This window comes from Podarcis bocagei (genome assembly GCF_964188305.1).
Source record: "Podarcis bocagei genome assembly, chromosome: 6".
NCBI lineage: Eukaryota > Metazoa > Chordata > Lepidosauria > Squamata > Lacertidae > Podarcis > Podarcis bocagei.
The window spans coordinates 7280520-7299919 of NC_138130.1; the positions used below are offsets into that span (position 1 = coordinate 7280520).

Genomic DNA, 19400 nt, shown 5'->3' on the forward strand with positions numbered 1-19400 from the left:
GGTGATATGATAGCCATGTTCAAATATATAAAAGGATGTCACATAGAGGAGGGAGAAAGGTTGTTTTCTGCTGCTCCAGAGAAGCGGACACGGAGCAATGGATCCAAACTACATGAAAGAAGATTCCACCTAAACATTAGGAAGAACTTCCTGACAGTAAGAGCTGTTTGACAGTGGAATTTGCTGCCCAGGAGTGTGGTGGAGTCTCCTACTTTGGAGGTCTTTAAGCAGAGGCTTGACAACCATATGTCAGGAGTGCTCTGATGGTGTTTCCTGCTTGGCAGGGGGTTGGACTCGATGGCCCTTGTGGTCTCTTCCAACTCTATGATTCTATGATTCTATGATTCATTCATTCCAGAAGGAGAAGAATTAACTCTAAAAGCCGTAAGGGTAAAAACTTGAATTGTTATCTACATTAAGGAAGGATGGGTCCCTAAAACAGCACATAGCAATTAGCCCCTTGTCTAAGTTAAGGGCCATCTGAATCACAGGTTTATGGCAGACTGACATTAAAGCAGTATGGATTCCCCACACCCGTTTTGTCGAGGTGTGTTTGACCCCATCTCTCACTACTTGTTGTTAAAATGTTCCTCACACTCTTGCTAATTAAAAAGACGTCATGAGCTGTTTTATCAATTGTAGTCCGAAAAGACCAAATAAAAACTACTCTCTGCCTCATAAGAGGACCTCTGAAAGAAAACACATCTGTACCTCAGCACATTTGACTGATGCGGGTGGCGCTGTGGTCTAAACCACTGAGCCTCTTGGGCTTGCCGATCAGAAGGTCGGCGGTTCGAATCCCTGCGACGGGGTGAGCGCCGGTTGCTCAGTCCCAGCTCCTGCCAACCTAGCAGTTCGAAAGCATGCCAAAATTGCAAGTAGATAAATAGGTACCATTCCGAGGGGGAAGGTAAACAGTGTTTTCATGCGCTGCTCTGGTTTCGCCAGTCATTCTGGCCACATGACGTGGAAAAACTGTCTACGGAGCGGACAAATGCCGGCTCCCTCGGCCAGTAAAGTGAGATGAGCGCCGCAACCTCAGAGTTGTTCGTGACTGGACTTAACTATAAGGGGTCCTTTACCTTTATCTTTCTACCTTTGACTGAAGCCCTCACACAACACAGATTCATGAGATGCACTCTTTTAAATGCCTTATGGTTAAAGTTTTGCCAAACATAGAGGCTGACTACCTAGGAGGAGGTTAAAATGCTCTAGCTCCTGATTGGCATTTTCAGAAAGCATGGTGGTTCAGGAAATACCCGGGTATCCCATCCCTGAGGTGGGTGCAATTGCCATGTCACCTTGCCAGCAACAACGCCTTCTTAGATTTTCATGTTGGGCATGCGTTGTTCTTGCAGCCTACTTGCCCAGTTAAGAATCGGTCATAAGAGAGAAGATGAAAGAAAAAGATGGCAAAGTCACAGGCCCCCTTGGATTAACCCTCTGCTTCCCATGCACATGGAAGTTCTTATTCCCTTCTACTTTGTTAACATCTGAGTGCCTGAAGAAGAAAATCAAAGTGGTGTTTTCCCCCTACCAATCCACATCCATACTACCCAGCTAGTAAACATGTAATAATAAAGATCAAAATTATCATTTTGCTGCTGGGTTTTAGAGCTCTTGATGGAGGTGTCCATTGGAGAACTTGGAGGTGTTGAAGGAGCAGCTGTGGAAAAAGGGGAAATCATCTTCCTAGACCTTTTGTTGCTTTAGGTGCCTTGACAGGCCTGTAGCCACAATGAAATAGCTCAGTTAATGCAAGATGTTAATAGCCAAGGAAGGAGGTGAGCTTTCTTCACCTGGACAGAAGGTACCAGTGCTGTCTGGCTTTGGGATAATAAATGCAGACCTTGTGTTTTTATGTTGCGCACCACCTTGCTATATTTTCTGTGAAAGTGCAGTTTAAAAATTCCAAAATAATAAATAAATAAAGTTCTAAGGCCCTCGTCCACAGTAAAGATTTGAAGCATATGATGATTGTAAGGAAGATGCGTGGCTGTATTTTCCCCTATTTTCATGGATTTCTTTAATACCCTCCAAGTGCCATGTGTTAATTGAGTTAAAAATTGCCACCTCTCCCTTAATTTTAACTTTCAGTGTTTTCTCGTTTTAGAATGTATGATTAAAATATAAGCGGCAGCCACTGAGGAAAAAAATTGTGGGTTTTAAAAAATAATAATAATAATGTCGCTTTAACAAACTCTGTCGTTCCTGCAGTCTTTCACTAAGGTTACACAAAGACTCTAGTGCTAAACACAGAGAAGCTACACAAAGACGCTGGTAAATACCTTACTTGGAAGAAAATTCCATCAGTTTCCCTCCCTCGCAGCGATTATTTCCTCATTGACAGTGATTTCATAACTCCACAAAGCTATTAATTCAGATTCTGAATATACTATCAAGTTGTATGGTATGCATTGGGTCTAATCAATTTCTTTCCGACAAAATGGATGTATAGGGCATGTAACTTTTTAAGAATAATAAAACTAAATGGGTCACATCCTTTATTTACCCCTGTAATCAAACACACAGATCCAGCAAAATCAAATTCTTCTCCGCCAGGTGCATTTCCCCCCCTCAGGTCTGTATTCATATTGAATGAGGAGGGATTTTTAATCCTCCTTGAAAAGGATGGAATTGCTAATGCAGTTAAGTACTACTTGACATGTTAAGTACTTTCTTTCTGAATGCAGAAATTAAGCAGCCTATGATAAAGGGGGTTCTCTTTTTTTCCAGTATGGTACAAAATCTTCGGAAGAGTTCTCCTTATTTGTAGCCCAGAAATAAAATCTAAGTGTTTTTTCATGTTTCCTCCAGAAGTCTGCTGCTTTCTTTGTCTTTTGTTTTATGGCATCATTTTCTGATTGCCAGTTTATCACCATAGTGTTTACCGTGTACCAGTTCAAACCCTCATTTGATTACTAAAAAAGAAAGAGGCAAATTATTCCTCTACTTAAATGTTTTGAATTCTTATGTAAAAATCACGAGCCTGTGAACTATAATTCATTCTTAAGTGAAAGAGAAAGTTACCAATGTTTTCCTCAAACCATGCAAAGCCCAGTGTGAATATGGTGTGTTGGAAGAAAAGCAGGAGACCGGGAGACATTCATTGATTAACTAGGACCCATTTACTAATTACAACGTTCTCTGGAGGGAACCGGCTCAAAATTTATAGCTGTACAAGCAACACAAGACTGAGCCTGCAAGGAGAAATTTCTGATAGCTGTTGCGCAATGGACTGACAACCTCATTGCACTATCTGCATTTGAATGTGTAGCATATCAGAGTCAGTCACTTCTGGATAAATGTCTGTATATACTAAGCTGTATGCCTAGAAATGGCAATATTCTGTGGCACCACTTGTACTGTAGTAAATATCAAGATTTTTGCTTTTGAAGCATCTCTGGAAATTGATGTATTTATATGGTTCCTCTTCTTCATCCCGCACCCTTCCCTTCCCTTGTTCTTGTTGTCTGTTGCACAAAAGGAAGAAACTGAATAAAAACAAAAACATAGAGCCCGTAATGGATCAAATTGCATAGGCCTATATAACTCACCATCCTGATTTGTACATTGGCCAGTTAGATGCCTACCTGAGAAATTAGTGGCTACTACCATAACTCAGGTGGCACTGTGGTCTAAACCACTGAGCCTCTTGGGCTTGCCGATCAAAAGGTTGCAGTTTGAATCCCCACGATGGGGTGAGCTCCCGTTGCTTGGCCCCAGCTCCTGCCAACCTAGCAGTTTGAAAGCACACCAAAAGTACAAGTAGATTAATAGGTAAACGGCATTTCCGTGCGCTGCTCTGGTGTCGGTGTTCCGTTGCGCCAGAAGCAGCTTAGTCGTGCTGGCCACATGACCCGGAAAAACTGTCTACGGAGCGGACAAATGCCGGCTCCCTCGGCCTGTAAAGCGAGATGAGCTCCGCAACCCCAGAGTCATTCACGACTGGACTTAACTGTTAGGGGTCCCTTTATCTTTACCATATCTTGTGGTAGTAAGTTCTGAAAATCGATGATGCACTGCTTAGAGAAGTGTTTTCTTTTATCCATACTGAATTTTCTGCCATTTAGAGCCATTAGAAGGTCATGTGCACAGAATTTGGTGCACACACCGTGTGCCTCTCATCTTCCATTCTACATCACTGTTGTGCCCCCCCCCCCGTGCTGCCCTCTCAGCTTGGTATCCAGTGCGGGCAAACTGGTCATGCTAGCCTAAATCTGCCTCTGTTTAGAGATTTGTGGGCAGGGCTGGATAAACCAACTTAAGTCCATTTCCAGTCAGGTTCAAGTACTCAATCACAGTTCTGTTCTGTTCTCTTCTATTCTGTCCTGGTTTTTTGTGGACTTTCTGAAAGGACACACACGCAACAAAAACATTGTTATTAGTACACATTTTGTACATGTCCCTCCCATAAAACACACATTTTTCAATGTCATTTTTCTGTAAAATGCCTACATTTCACATGTAAAATACATATTTTTCTTTTGTGGACCCAAAGTGCACAAATTCAGAGAAGTGTGTAATCTGACTGATAGCTGCATTCTGACTCACCTGCACGAAATTTGAATTGGGTTGGTGTGCTACACAAAGGGGAACAAATAGAACCCCCTTCCAACCCTACTTGTAGGGAACAGGGGAGGGGGGGAATAATAATAATTGGTCCTTTCAACAACTCACATTGAATTCTTGTAATTCTCTAAAAAGTATAATTTTGGGAGCAAAGCATGGGTGGTTTGCACATCTCTGCCAGGAACATATCAACTAGACCCACAGATCATGAGCGCCCTATGCTTGTGGGCCAAAATGGAACACTAATAGCATGATCTTACTTGGCAGTAAGTCCCATTTAGTTCAATGGATTTACTCACAAGGAAGTGTCCAAAGGGTTTCAGCCTTAGACAGCTCAGTACTTTGTGGCACATTTTCTGCCAAAGCCACAGCAGAATATAAGCATCTAAGTATTATCTGCATCATCCTTAATTTGAACTCATGTTACTCACCACTTAAAATATGAATGCTTAGGCTGATGAAAATTCTTAAAGTAATCCTGCTTCACTGCACTTAAGAAGTTTTGCTGTTCAAAATAGTAATTCAAATGAAAATTGCTGGAAAGGAAAAATTAATGTTAATGTACTGAAGATCACCGAGTACTTTGTGTTGACGTGGCATGGAAAATATTTGGCTTCAGAAAAGCTTTGCACTGGTGTGCATTTTTTCTGTACTCTGAAAAGCTGCTAGTCAAACTATAATGTTGATAACACAAAGTCAGTTGTCACAGGCTGGTTTACCACACCTCTCAATTACTTGGATGCAAATCTCACGGCTCCATAAATAAAAGGTTTCAACGACAAAAGTGACATTCGCTTTAATAGAAACTTTCTGCAGACAGGCTTGAAGTGGCAGTTTTATCTGTACAGTGGTGCCTCGCAAGACGAAATTAATTCGTTCCGCGAGTTTTGTCGTCTTGCAATTTTTTTCGTCTTGCGAAGCACGGTGTCGGGAAAGTTTTGGAAAAGCTTCAAAAATCACCAAAGTCTTAAAAAACCTCAAAAAAGGCTACCACACCGCGTTCTATGAGTTGCTCCTCGAAGTCAAGTCGCAACTGTATTAACGGTGTTAAGAAAAAGGAAACAAACTTGCAAGACGTTTCCGTCTTGCGAAGCAAGCCCATAGGGAAAATCATCTTGCGAAGCAGCTCAAAAAACAAAAAACCCTTTCGTCTAGCGAGTTTTTTGTCTTGCGAGGCATTCGTTTTGCGAGGTACCACTGTATCATAATATTTAAAATATTGCACATGTATGATGCACACATAATACACATTGATGATGATGTACATATGCAATGTTGTATTGCCTCAAAATCAGCAGCTGAAGTACACCGTGGAGATAGACTTTCTGATAACCACACCACTCAGATGTGGGACTTGTATTCCAAAGGTTCTTTTAGATATAAAAATGAAGTTCAATAAAAAAACCAAGAGATAATGCCCAGATCTAATTACCAACTATCTAAGTGAGGCAGTGGTACTTTAAAAGAAACCTAATTCTACAAACATGGGTTGGCAACTGGGATTTTTAACAACTTAACCTTTGTACTGCAGCTAAAGGCAGATGTGAAGCTCCTAAATAATGCCAGTCATAAGATGAATAATTTAATACAATTTAGCATAATGTTAAAAAACAACAATTAAAAGCCATGGGCAAAGTTCCTGGCCTTCCTGAAGCTTTAAAAATGATGTACACTTTGTAGCAAGAAATGTAAAAGCATAATCACATAAAGGCTTGCCTTTTACAAATTTCTTAACCTATTTCTGTGTTCGTTCTCAGTGGAACTACTGTGAAGAAATAGGCAACTTCTGCTTTGATCCAGTACAGGTGATCCATGTGTGGGGGGAGATCTTCTGGTGAAACATTGCATGCACAGAATGGTGTGACATGTGTCATTCTTATACCCTCCAACATGTTGCTGTGGAAAACCAGGATGGTCATGAAAATATATATAAAGTGGTAGATGCATGTGAAGTTTTTCCTGATCTGTAACTGGCAGGTATACCCTGTATATACATGGGCAGGTGTTTGTGTGCTCTTGTTTTCAGAAATGCCCTCCAAGACATGACTCCTCATGGAGAAGGATTCAGCAAAGCTTTCCTCCTATCATGTGATACAGCAGGCTTTTATGGGAAGATTAAGTTTTAACTCCCAACATTTACTGCTCCCCCATACATAAACGTGATATTAAAATAATTTAGTCCAGAAAAGGCTTTACCACTTAATTCAGCTGTTTGAACAAACTGATCCCAAGACCAGCTGCATACTATGATCAAGAATAATGTTTCATTTCCCATTCTTTGCCACTGCTGCATATTTTATTTATCCCACTGTGATACACATTATTATGTAAGTTGCAAAAGACAGCTTTCATTATATTCATATGATGCCTTTAGTGGTAAAATAATGTTTCTCCTAACCTGAGATCACTGACATCTATCTAGCTATCTAGCTATCTCTATCATCTATCTATCTATCATCTATATCTGTAAACAAGTTTCTCCCACAACAAAAACTGGAAGTTTAAGAGTTACTGTTATATAACTTTCTCCTGCAAGGTTCTTCCAGGACAGCAAAGCCCTTCCAGAACATCACGATTCATTCCTTTATTTTTCACCATTAGCTGAAATAAAACTGAATGCCCCATCCCGCTAAATAAATTAGAGTCTTATGAAATATAAAAAGCACTAGGAGCCAAAGACCTGAACTAAATGTATCAACCAGAATTAGAAAATGACCCCGGAATCCTGAATATGACATCGTTCCTACCCCCTCCCAACCCCACAAAGAAGCAAACAAACCTATCAGCAGCCTTTACACCCCAGTCATCAAAGCACATGGAACAGTGTCCGAGAGGTTGTAACATTAGGTTTTCTGATAACAAACTGATGCGCTCATCAGCAAAGGGTTGCACAGCTGCTTGGCTATTGCTAGTGTTTAATAGTGGACTGGGATGCTATGAATACTTGTGATTTTCTGTTCCCAAAGCAAAAACTACACATTCACTATCGTGGATAAAGAATTCATAGAAGCAGCAAGTTTGCAAATTGCTTCATTGTACTCACTAGCAAAAAACAGCTCATGGGCAATAGCCTAGTATGGCAACTTTCATTCTTTCATTTCATTGACCTTTCTTCCAAAGAGGTCAAGGTGCATACATAGTTTTTGCTCCATGCCTACAACCCTCTAATCCTCACAAGAAATAACCCTGTGTGGTAGGCTGAGAAAGAGAATACAGCCAGGCCAAGGTCCCTCAGGGAGCATCATATTTTGACATGTTTGCCGACAGAGCCTAGGGCTTGCAGATCAGAAGGTCGGCAGTTCGAATCCCCGCGACAGGGTGAGCTCCTGTTGCTCGGTCCCTGCTACTGCCAACCTAGCAGTTCAAAAGCATGCCAAAATTGCAAGTAGATCAATAGGTACCGCTCCAGTGGGAAGGTAAACGGCGTTTCCGTGAGCTGCTCTGGTTCGCCAGAAGTGGCTTAGTCATGCTGGCCACATGACTCAGAAGCTGTACGCCGGCTCCCTTGGCCAGTAAAGTGAGATGAGTGCTGCAACCTCAGAGTCGTCCGCGACTGGACCTAATGGTCAAGGGTCCCTTTACCCTTACCTTTTACTTTTAACTATGGATCTCTACGACGACTCTTATAATGAAAAAAGGGGGGAGTGTCCTAGAAAAGAGGACGTATGGCAACTCTCCCCAGGTCTAGTCCAGCACTCTAACCATTAAATTGGGAATCCAATGTGAGAGGTGGAAAGCAGGAACTGTATACAAGGACTAAGCAATGGCAGCAGTTCTCCAGTTTTCAGAAGGGACATTCCAATCCCCTGGGGAGTGAACCTTGGACCTTCAGCATGCAAAACAGGTGCTCTCCTGCTGAGCCATGGCCCTTCCCCTAAAGTGGCAGGAGCTAAGAGACAATGCACACAGAGTTCATTCACATGCTCTAAAATCATCTGTGTAGAGCTGGCCAGTGGACAGACGCACACACATACGGAGGATATAAGCCAGTCATCACTGCTCATACATTGACAGTGATTCTTGAGAGTATGATAGCGCAGCTTGTGTGAATGACTGCTGTGAAGCAGCATCTGCCAATGTGGTTATAACAGCTCATATATTACTTCCCCCACACTTCTGTGCCTAACAGGCCACTGTAAACGGAGGGGTGTTTTTTTATATAGGCGGCATGAACTGGCCCATGAGCAACAGCAATTTCCTTGATTGTCACAGCAATTTTTTCCTGCTGCTTCAATCACAGAAATATTGTTGATTAATATGTCCATTGGAGCATTCTGTTTCAACATCTAGCTACTTCTATAAAATATTATAGATATATATGTTCCATTTGGAGATTGGTCAGTGGACCAGCCAACCCTAAAGAGTTAAAACATGCAATAAGGGGGCAGCGCAACAGAATTTGGAGGTGAAGAGTCCTTGGGGAAGTCACATCTTTTAGGGAGTGGGAATTGTGCTTTCCTTGTTCTTGTGCTGTGATCCTTAGATATGGAGATAAGGATGGGTGAAGCTGTCATCTTACGTTTGGTCCTCCACTATATTCACAATACATTGCACTTTTTTAAAAAAATCCACATGAAAAGCCAACAACTTTATAGAGTGAATTTCTCCTAATACACACTTCTGAATGTGCAAACCTAATTTAATTTCTCCACCAACCCTGTATGGAGATGTTGATATTTCATTCCCTATGGATATGGTACCCAACATTTGATTGTGTTATGTATTTTTTAATCTTATTTATAACATCCCCTTCCACGCCAACTTCAGCCCCCCATCACAATTGTATAATTTGCTTAGAGGCCTCATTCCATGCCCAGTAAGTGCAAGATGCCTTTGCCCAGCAGTGCTGTGGCCCACAGGTTGCAGTAAAATACTGGGCAAAGTTTTGCCCAGTGTCTTGTCTGTGTGATGGGCTCATGGGAAAAAGCTGTCTCATAAGCCCTTGCAAAGGAGAGGGGGAAAACTTCCCCTGCAGCTTAGGGCCACTTGAACTTTAAAGCTTTCCACCCACCCTCGGGTTAGAGCCTTCACTGAGCAATTCTGGGTCACTGGTTAACCGGGCTGTTAAGAATTGGTTTTCCCCTCTAAACCTGATAGACACTTGGTTGGGTTTCCCCCCCACTTTCCCTCAGTGAAATTATGGCCTTGCTTTGTTAGGTAAAGAACATTGTATGAGGATGTAATTGTTGATTTAAAGCAGAGTCTCGTGCCCAGCGGAAGGATGAGGAGTACGTGCTGCATACTCTATATTACTTTATTTACAGTTCAAAGCTGGTATATTACAGAAAAACATCTTGCCTCTGCCGGAGCAGAAAATGCATCCTCTCTCCTCAACAGCTTGGAGAGAATCACACAGTGAAAAACAGGAAACCAGTGTACGTCACATCCAGCCTCCCTTTCCCGTGAGAAACTCCAACAGTACAGACTGTGGAATGTAAACACCTGTCTCGTGACAAGCCCTTTCGCTGCACAGTGAAGGAAAGCAGAAACCAACAGTAATGACATTGGGAAGGATCAACATAGTATAGAGGGCCCCTCGTAAGAGGTCAGAGGGCAATATTGACCATGACAACTTGCTGGCTTGGCTTGCACCACGACAAGGTTCAACACTGGCCGACTCCCATGAAACAGGTTTGGGGCAGTTCAAACCCAACGGATCCTCTTGGGACTTCTGAAATGATGAACTGAACCTGGCCCTAATGCCATGCCAACCCTTACCCTGCCTGCTGGTGCCAATAAAGACTTGGCTTCATTTTATCCCAGCACCATTGTACAATCTGGCTATTTTTCTGCTCTCATGTGCCTACCTGGGCAACTGCTTCCTAGAAGTGATCTGCAACTTTCTTCAGATATGTGAGTATTCAGAAAGGCTGCAACTGTATATAATGAACTGTGTCAAAAGAAATTCATTTTGTGACTACCCCCCCCCCGCCAAGGACAAATATATAGTCAAATAGCTTAGTGAACATAACTTACGCTTTTCAGAATGCCTTGATTTTTTGGCTGCAGGATTTTAGTGCAGAATCCATGTGCTTAGAGTGTGAAGTGGGTAGAAGTGGCTTAAGTGGACCAACACCTTTTTTTATTTCTCATCCATCATGTTTTCTTCCCGTGCCATATCTTCCTGTGTAGTGTCCAGGATATTCTTGAAGATGTGAGCTAACGAGCCTTCATTACTTTCCCTAAGGAGATTATAGTAAAAGCTAATAGATATAATTGTCAGGAAGCTTTCCCTGATATTAATACTACCTGTTACCTTTATGTAATTCATCCTATTACCCTTCATTATTAGCCCTCTTTCAGTCTGCTACATAAGCTCCAAGATTTCGTACGTTTTTATCATGCACATGTGTCACAGGTAGTTAAGTTGCCTCTACTGCAGTACTTTTTGAAAGCTTGCGCACATCTTGGCATGGATCAGACCTTTGTGTTCGTATCAGATGAAGATTAAGTTGGTGCTGAAATAACTGCGGCAGGTCCTGCCCACAGAAAACTCTCACTCTCTCTCTCTCTCTCTCTCTCTCTCTCTCTCTCTCTGTGTGTGTGTGTAAGAGATTCACAGAGTTTGATCCACAGTACAGATGGCAATGGCCTCTCTGAGGATTTTTTTTTTTTTTTTTTTGCAATTCTTATCAAGACTCTTTGGACTTTCCTCAAAATCCCTATAGGTGGTTTCCCCAGAGTAGCCATTGCAAATTCTTCTTGACTTTCACCTTAGGTGAAAATTTGCAGCAGTGACAATATGTCCTTATTACATTTTAGCCATAGGCTACTGTAGCAAGAAATAACTGGTACATCACCCCTAGGTAGCTTGAAGACAACCTATAAGCTAGGCAGTTCCTAGAGGCAACCAGAAGCTTTTATCAGGGGATAACTCTAGCCCACTTGTAGCATAAAACGGGGACACAGATCTCTGTGACAATCTGGAGAAATGACATCATGTTTAACTGCTAATGATATCAGTGGATCAATTTATGTCAAACCCTGTATTACACATCTACCATTTGAGGGGACCAAAATGTCTTTGAGAACATCTGCATTGTTCATTGCCCCGTTCCCCCTGATCTGTTATTGCTTAAGCCATTCTAAAAAGCTGCACTTTTTTAAAGCTGCACAAGCTACAGTGGTGCCTCGCAAGACGAAAAGAATCCATTCTGTTATTCTCTTCGTCTAGCGGTTTTTTCGTCTTGCGAAGCAAGCCCATTGAAGGATTAGCGGATTAGCGCTATTAGCGGCTTTTAGCAGCTTATCTGCTGATCGGATCAGCTGATAAGCGACTTAGCGTCTTAGAAAAAGGGGGGAGGGGAAAAAACCAGCAGGAACTCACAAGACATTGTCGTCTTGCGAAGCAAGCCCATAGGAAATTCGTTTTGCGAAGCACCTCCAAAACGGAAAACTCTTTCGTCTAGCGAGTTTTCCGTCTTGCGAGGCATTCATCTTGCGGGGCACCACTGTACTTTGCTGCCTTAAATGGAGTCGAAATTACCCTCTTCCTAGCTACAGCCAAAGCCTTGCTCTGTCACTCAGATATTGATTCCTTCAATATCTGCCTGCCCACGGTGCCTCCTTAAGTATATCCCCTTCACCTTCCTGTTTGTGGCAGGGCTCATGGTCCTGTGATCATGTGGGAGCTTCAACCAAAACAGAGGTAGGCAATCTAAGGCCCAGGAGCTGGATGCGGCCCAATCGTCTTCTCAATCCGGCCTGCGGATGGTCCGGGAATCAGCATGTTTTTACATGAGTAGAATGTGTCCTTTTATTTAAAATGCATCTCTGGGTTATTTGTGGGGCATAGGAATTGATTCATTCCCCTAACCCTCCAAATATAGTCTGGCCCACCACATAGTTGCAATTCCGTGCTTCTACACATGCACAAAGCATGATTTAGTGCTTCTGCGCATGTGTGACTGCCGAAACCTGGATGTAACCCGTTCTGGTACTTCTGGGTTTCGGCACGTCTGTAACCCGAAAAAACGCAACATGGAGCATCTGTAACGCGAGTTTTGACTGTATTCCCTTCTTGAAAGGGATTGTCTGTATTTCTGCAAATTTTGACGTTCCCCTGATACCTCCCTCTTCTGCATGGATGCAGCTGTTTTAACTTCACAAGAATCAGCACACAGGTAATTAGTTCTCTCTTGATACCATTTCAGCCCCCCATTGCCAGTGGCACAGAGGGCAAATGGGGCCTACTGCATTACCTTCACTTAGAATGAATGGAGGAAGAGAGAGAAATACCCCTGTTGCTAAGGCAACCAGACCAGTGCCCCCTCCCTGTGGTTGTTTCATTTCCACCTTGGCTGTCCCAGTTGTAGCACAGTGCAGCAAAGCCGGAAGTGATAGCCCAGTCGTCTTGGCAAAGCAGGGACCTGGCTTCCTCATACCTGTTCAAATCAAAGCCTGTCCCCACAGAATGCTTGTTTGAATACTTCTATATCCTTAGGAACTCTCCCTCCAAATTATCTGAAAGAGGTGCTTTTCTCAGGGGACGAAACCGTTTATAAAATGCACAAACCTTTTCATTTCAGCCATAACTGCAACGAACTTTTGCCCCATTGATTTAAATGGAAATTAAGAAAGATTAAAATTCTCCAGATTGGAGCCAAAGGTATTATACTATAAGGTTAAAAACAAAACGTTTGTAAAAGTCTGATTTTCCCATTAAGATACCTCAGGAATGACCATATTTAAAATGGGTCAACAACGGAGCTGGGCAAACTATATTTCAGATATGAAATAAAAGAAATGCTTTGACTGGGAAGCACTCAAGTACGAAATGCAAATGTCTTTTACATAAATCCCTAGTGAATTTTCAGAGTAAAATATGTTAATTCAATAATGTCTTTCGGTAATACTGGAACAACTTGTAAATGTGTGATTTAAATCATGGTACTTAACAGTTACAGAATGACATATTTATTTTTTTAAAAAATTAGTTGTGGGGAAAAGAAGCACCTTACAGAAACCACCCAGTGTCTGAATGTGACCATTTCATAAAGAAAATGGTACCAAACCATCGTTTTAGCTGATAAATCAGTGGGATATGAAAAGCTATTTTTTACGTGTGGAAGTAAGGAATTGGAATTGTGCCCTGACTGCTCATACGGGGCTGATCTGAATACTGTTTCCACTATGTTGAATGGTGAGAAACACTATGGCTTCTGGTCCCATTAACCCCATCTTTTGAACATACACCTAACTTCCTACAGCAATGTTTTCCCACTAACTTTTTCCTGTATTTAAAGCATTCCACTGGCATTAGCCCATTAAACCTTACAACTCTGTAAGGTCTGATAGTATTATTACCCTTATGCATCAGATGGGTGGCTGAGAGAGAGCAGCAGGGCCGTTCACGGCTGCAGTAAAATTCAAACCAAATGATTTCTTGGCTCACGTCCCATAGTCTTAAAACCAGTAGCAGATTGTGGGGTAGGGTCAGGGTGGCAGCTCTCACCTGACCTCTCGGATGCTGAGTCGCTGCTTCTTGATGAGACGGGAAGCATGAGGCAGCAGGGAGGAAACACGCCAGCGGAGCCAATCTGGTGCCCTTGCCACTGCGCGGGTACCACCCTGCCACCGTGCCCCTCCCCTCGCCTTCCCACTAGGCAGCAGGGTATCTCCAAGGAGGGGGGTAATTGGGATGGTGGCGTGTGTGGAAATGAGCTTATCGTTTCCTCCCCTGCCATAATCCCAGGGGGGAAAATAACTTTATCGGTGATTGACTCCAGAAGGCAAGTTCACGTAAGCTTCATAGGTATTATTTCTCTATTTCTTTATAGCTTGTATTTGGCCTGGATTTTCTATCCTCTCCAAAACTTGCAGTTTATTTGGAGGAGACAGTTTTCCCATTCCTAGCTTATGCTACGTAAGATAAAATTAATCTTAGCTACTTGGAATGGACAATCCTTTAAGATAAATGCCAACAACTTGCTCTCTGGGAAGTAAGCTTTCTCTCTCTCTCTCTCCCTCTCTCTCTCTCTCTCTCTCCCCCACCCCTCCTCTCTGGTTGAAATTCAGTCTCTTAGGCTTGTTGACCATGAGAGGCTGATTTATATTGCTATGGTAGAATGATTTGTGCTGTGGTTTATTCCAGACAAAAGTAACAGCAACAAAAGGACAGCATGCTTGCAATATGCAGCAGATATATATCCTTGAAGCAGAGATGACAGTAGTCAGTCTTGAAGAAATTCAGCGGTTCCAGCTAAAGCAATACATCTGTAGCTCAACAAGAAATAACATCACACGAGCCTCCCCCCTCTATGCCCTGAAAGATGGTGGGCTGGTCTTTGCACGTGGTTGCTGCCTGCAGTTCTGAACAAACCAGAGCATCCGTTAAAAACCCAACAGAAGAAAGCCAGGTAGAATTCAAGTCTTTGTGAAGCCAGTAAAGATTAGTTTAATAGCTAAGAAATATATTTTGGCTGCTGAGACAGCAGATGGGGAAAATGGCTGGCCAGAGACGCATGCAAAATTGTTGGTGCAGTGGGGATCATCAAGTTATTTCTATAGAGCGGGACTGGCCTCTGGGGCCACCAGCCAGGAAAGGGATCTGATGGTTGAGGTGTGTGAAGTGAAGGATTAGGAGAAATTTTTATGGAACCACCAACGTGATAGATGCCCATAACCCAGGTTTGTGAGGTGGGGGGAGGTATAGGAAGCAGGCAGAGGTATAATTTCAAGGGACGAGCTTGGCAGTTCTACCTTCTGAAGTTCTGCCCTTTAATCTTGACATTTGAGGATTTATCAGAGCAAGATTCAAAGAGCTCTCAAACTATACAGTCCTTGCTAATCCTGTAGTGCTCTGATACAACTCATCCCTACAAAAGGGAAGGGAATGTCTGTACAGCAGCCTATTCTATAGGAGAAATTATGTGTAATAAACATTGCAGAAGTTAAAAGGAAGTTGGCATAAATGGCATTTATGCTTTGGATAAACATATGAGAGAGATGAGTTGCCAATCTACCCTGGTGTACTTTGCATTACTGAATTTACATAGAAGCTGAGGAGGTCACACAAACACACACACACACACACACACACATATTGAAGTGTGAGCAAGCAAAGAAAAATGTTTTAAATCTATGTGCATGCAAATAAGTCCCATCTGGTGGTGGGCAAAAACTGTATATTGCTTGTTTTTTTGTTTGTCTCTTTGTTTTGAAAATATGTAATGAAACAAATGTTTTTTATTGTTGTTAACAAATTTTTAATAAAATTTTAATCATTGTCCTCATGCAACAAACTTAAGTAGGGACTGAAAAGATACTGACATATCTTTTCTACCCAGGTGCAGCAGACACCATAAACACACATCTGTGGTGACCAGTTTTAAATTTAGTCTCCATTTTGGGATATCGGTGATGATAGGCTGTTCTATATCATTAGTAGATTCCTTAGCCTTTTGGTAAGATTGCAAATCTCCTTTCCATCTGCTGGCCTAATCCTGAATTGTCGGACTCCCCAAGATCCTAGGCAGCCACCTGAAAGAGATGTCAAGCATAAATCCTCTTCTTTCTGGTGTACCTGTATATTCAAATTTCCCTTAATTAGAATGAATAATGGAAAAGCAAATTAGCAAAAGCTTTCATAAGTGGCTGGTTGGATTTTCATAAGCCTTGCCTCTTTCAGTCCTGGGAGGTATTTATTGCATCAGAGGCTATAGAGGTGAGCAGCCATTTATTCCATCTCATGGGCAGGAGGAGGAAATTTTTACTTTGGTACCACTTCCTATTCTCCCATTACAGTGGTACCTCGGGTTAAGAACTTCATTTGTTCCGGAGGTCTGTTCTTAACCTGAAACTGTTCTTAACCTGAAGCACCTCTTTAGCTAATGGGGCCTCCTGCTGCTGCCACGCCACCGGAGCACGATTTCTGTTCTCACCCTGAAGCAAAGTTCTTAACCTGAGGTACTATTTCTGGGTTAGCAGAGTCTGCAACCTGAAGCGTATGTAACCCGAGGTACCACTGTACCTCTCTGCTATTGCCTGCTGTAGCTGATGCAAGCCAAGGATGGCCTGTCAAACACATGGCTGAAGCTATTTTGCAATGGCCTCGGCAAAGGATTTTGGAAAGAGTGCAACTATTGTATGAATGCTTCAATTTGTTACAAGTGCAGAATGAGTATTTCATTTCTACTGTAACAGTAACAGATTGAACTGGTATTCAGTGTAAGGTGATCCTACAAATGACAATGAGATTATATCTGCCATGCTGAAGGAAGAGGCGGTAGCTTTGTTAAATAAGAACTGTTTTGTAGCAAAACCATTCAGTTGATATTTCAGCAATATTGGCAAATGTTTGTGATTGTCTTCCTCTGAACAAGATGATAAAGTCGATCATTTTCAGATTAAGAGTGAAATATGCACAGAGCACTCATATATTAAGCTTTCTCCTCTGATTGTTTCTTCTTCAGTTGAGAAATATTTTCTGTAGTCTGGAATGTTATAGGGTATCCACAGCTGTCTCTACTCATGGTCTACCAAGCTATATACTCCGTATATGAATAGATAATTGAGATGTATCAGGTCTATATCAAGAAAAATGTTTCCAAGCAAAAATGTTTTAAGCAGGGGCCAGAAGGAATACAGTGGAATTCCAAAATGTAGGTGCTGCGACACTAAAAGATTGAATTCCTACAAGTGTGGAATGGGTATTTTTGTGGGACCTCTAACCATGCTAATTTTGCAGACTGAAGCGACCAAGCGGACTTATATGGAGCAAAAGGTGTTCCTACAAGTAAAATGGTCTCAGGCTGTTCGGGACTTTACTAACATTAACACTTTGAACTTGGTCCAGTAGCAAATGGGCAACCAGTTCAGATCTTTGGGGAGAAGTTGAATATGCAGACAGGAATTCATTTTGTGCTACATTTCTAGGCACAGGTTTGAAAGCTCCATGTCAAAATGTTGGACCTCCGGCCTATAACTCTGAGAAGAAGTCCATGAGGTTTCTCCTGGCAGATCGGGAGAAAGATATCACTGCTTTAGTAGCTTCCTTCTTAGCCACAATTTTACCCAAAAGGGTTCCCAATGAAGCATCCTTTTCGGGGAACAGACAGGGCATAGCAGAATATCTAAGTGCACACGATCACAGTGTGGTCTTATGACTCTCAACAGCTTCACCCTTGTCATTTTAATTATCCCAGTGACCTGAAATGTTTTATACTGTGATGCCAATAAAGGTATTTGATTTGATTTGATTTGATTTGATTTGATTTGATTTAAAGCTCCATGTCTGAGCATTTCCCCCCACTTTTTTGGGTTCTTTTGCCAGGAAAATATGTATTTTACTGCTGAATTGAAGCAAATGACAGTCACATTTTCCGCAGATTGCTGTTTGCTCTGATTTAGCAGTAGAATGCAGTTTTTCATGGAGAAAGCACTGGGACAAAATAAAACCTGCTGGGAAAGCCCAGACCTGTGCCTAGAAAGTGTGGAACTCCAGAAAATCTTTAATTAAAAACAATAACAAAAGGAAGTCTAGATGAAGGCCACAGCCTCACCGCTGTCAGCGATTGTGCTGCAGCATTCTGCATTAAGTGCAGCTTGCAGATCAAGTGAAAGGGAAGCCCCAGATAGAATGCATTGCAGTATTGCAGTCTTGAATTCACTGCTGTGCTCAAGCTCTCCTGCTGCAGGAAGGGTCATAACTACTATACCAGGTGTAGCTGGTAAAGGGTCTCCTGGCCACCTGGGGCTACCTGAATCCAGAAGCACCCCCCCCCAAAGCTGTGTACCTGCTCCCTCAGGGAGAGTGCATCTCCATCCAAGGAAGCAGTTGGCTAACTTCTGTTTATCGCTATTGAGAAAGCTGAAAACACACAACCCAACGTCAAGGCACGCAGAAAGAAAAAGTGCGCCGCAAACTTCACGTGAACTTAAAGAACATTAATAGAATCCATCCATCATTTACTTTGCTAAACACATTTTAAAAGATCAGCAAGAAGAACAAACATGTCTGAACAGACCAAATACAAGATAAGAAAGAAGGAAATAGTACTGTTAGTCGAGTGTAACAGATTATACCTCTTCTCAAGACAATCAGTTAGAGGTTTATCCCACAAGTCAAAATACAAAAAACAAGATAATAAGTACTTTACATTTCTATAGTACATTTTATACAGGAAGCATAAAAACCTGTGTACAGTATTTACTATCATAAAGCTTTGCTTCCTCACCGCCCACCCCCATAAAAACCCCCACCATGTAATTTGTTGGGAGTGTTTGCTTTGTGGGAGGGGTGGTCCTCATATTTCTTTCTTGGGGGGGGGTGTGTGTCTTGTAATGCAAACGTAGAAAATAGGGCAAAAAAAAAAATATTGGATAAATTTTACCTCACAGGGCATCTTTCCCCACCTGGTGCCCTTGAGATGATTTTGGCTTCTAATTTCCACCAGCCCCAGCCAGAATGGCCAATGGTTTAGAGAGGTTGTGAGCTGTGGTCAAAAACACCAGGAGGATACCAATTGGAGTGGAATCTATGGAGATTCTTGTGAAATTTTCTTCTTTTTAAAAACAAACAAACAAGCAATGATGACCTGCAAACTTCTTGGATATATTCCACAGTCTGTTTGACCATTTGTAGAATATATGACACAATGAAAAGGAATGGGGATGATGGAAGATTTGGCCTTTAAAAATCTCTAGAAAGTATGGCTAAGTAGGGAATCAATAAATCTGTCAAATTTTTCGCAGTTTCATGCTTCCCATCTTAAATTAATTTACGTATCAACTTATAAGGAAAGTGTGGAGGAAACTTCATTAGCATTAAACATTTTAATGTGTATTTTATGCCCCTAATATATGCTTTTTTGCAAAAATTCTTTTAG

At 42.0% G+C, this 19400-nt stretch overlaps 1 long non-coding RNA gene across 1 annotated transcript in view; it reads right to left on the reverse strand.

Annotated features, from left to right (window-relative positions):
* LOC308589444 overlaps positions 1–19400 on the reverse strand; it is a 142137-nt gene that overhangs the window by 29243 nt on the left and 93494 nt on the right. Inside the window, exons 5-8 of the long non-coding RNA XR_014009250.1 lie at positions 10549–10754; positions 10380–10448; positions 5004–5108; positions 4265–4350 (exon numbers count right to left, since the gene is read on the reverse strand). This is a non-coding gene — a long non-coding RNA (uncharacterized lncRNA). The remainder of the gene's footprint in view (positions 1–4264; positions 4351–5003; positions 5109–10379; positions 10449–10548; positions 10755–19400) is intronic.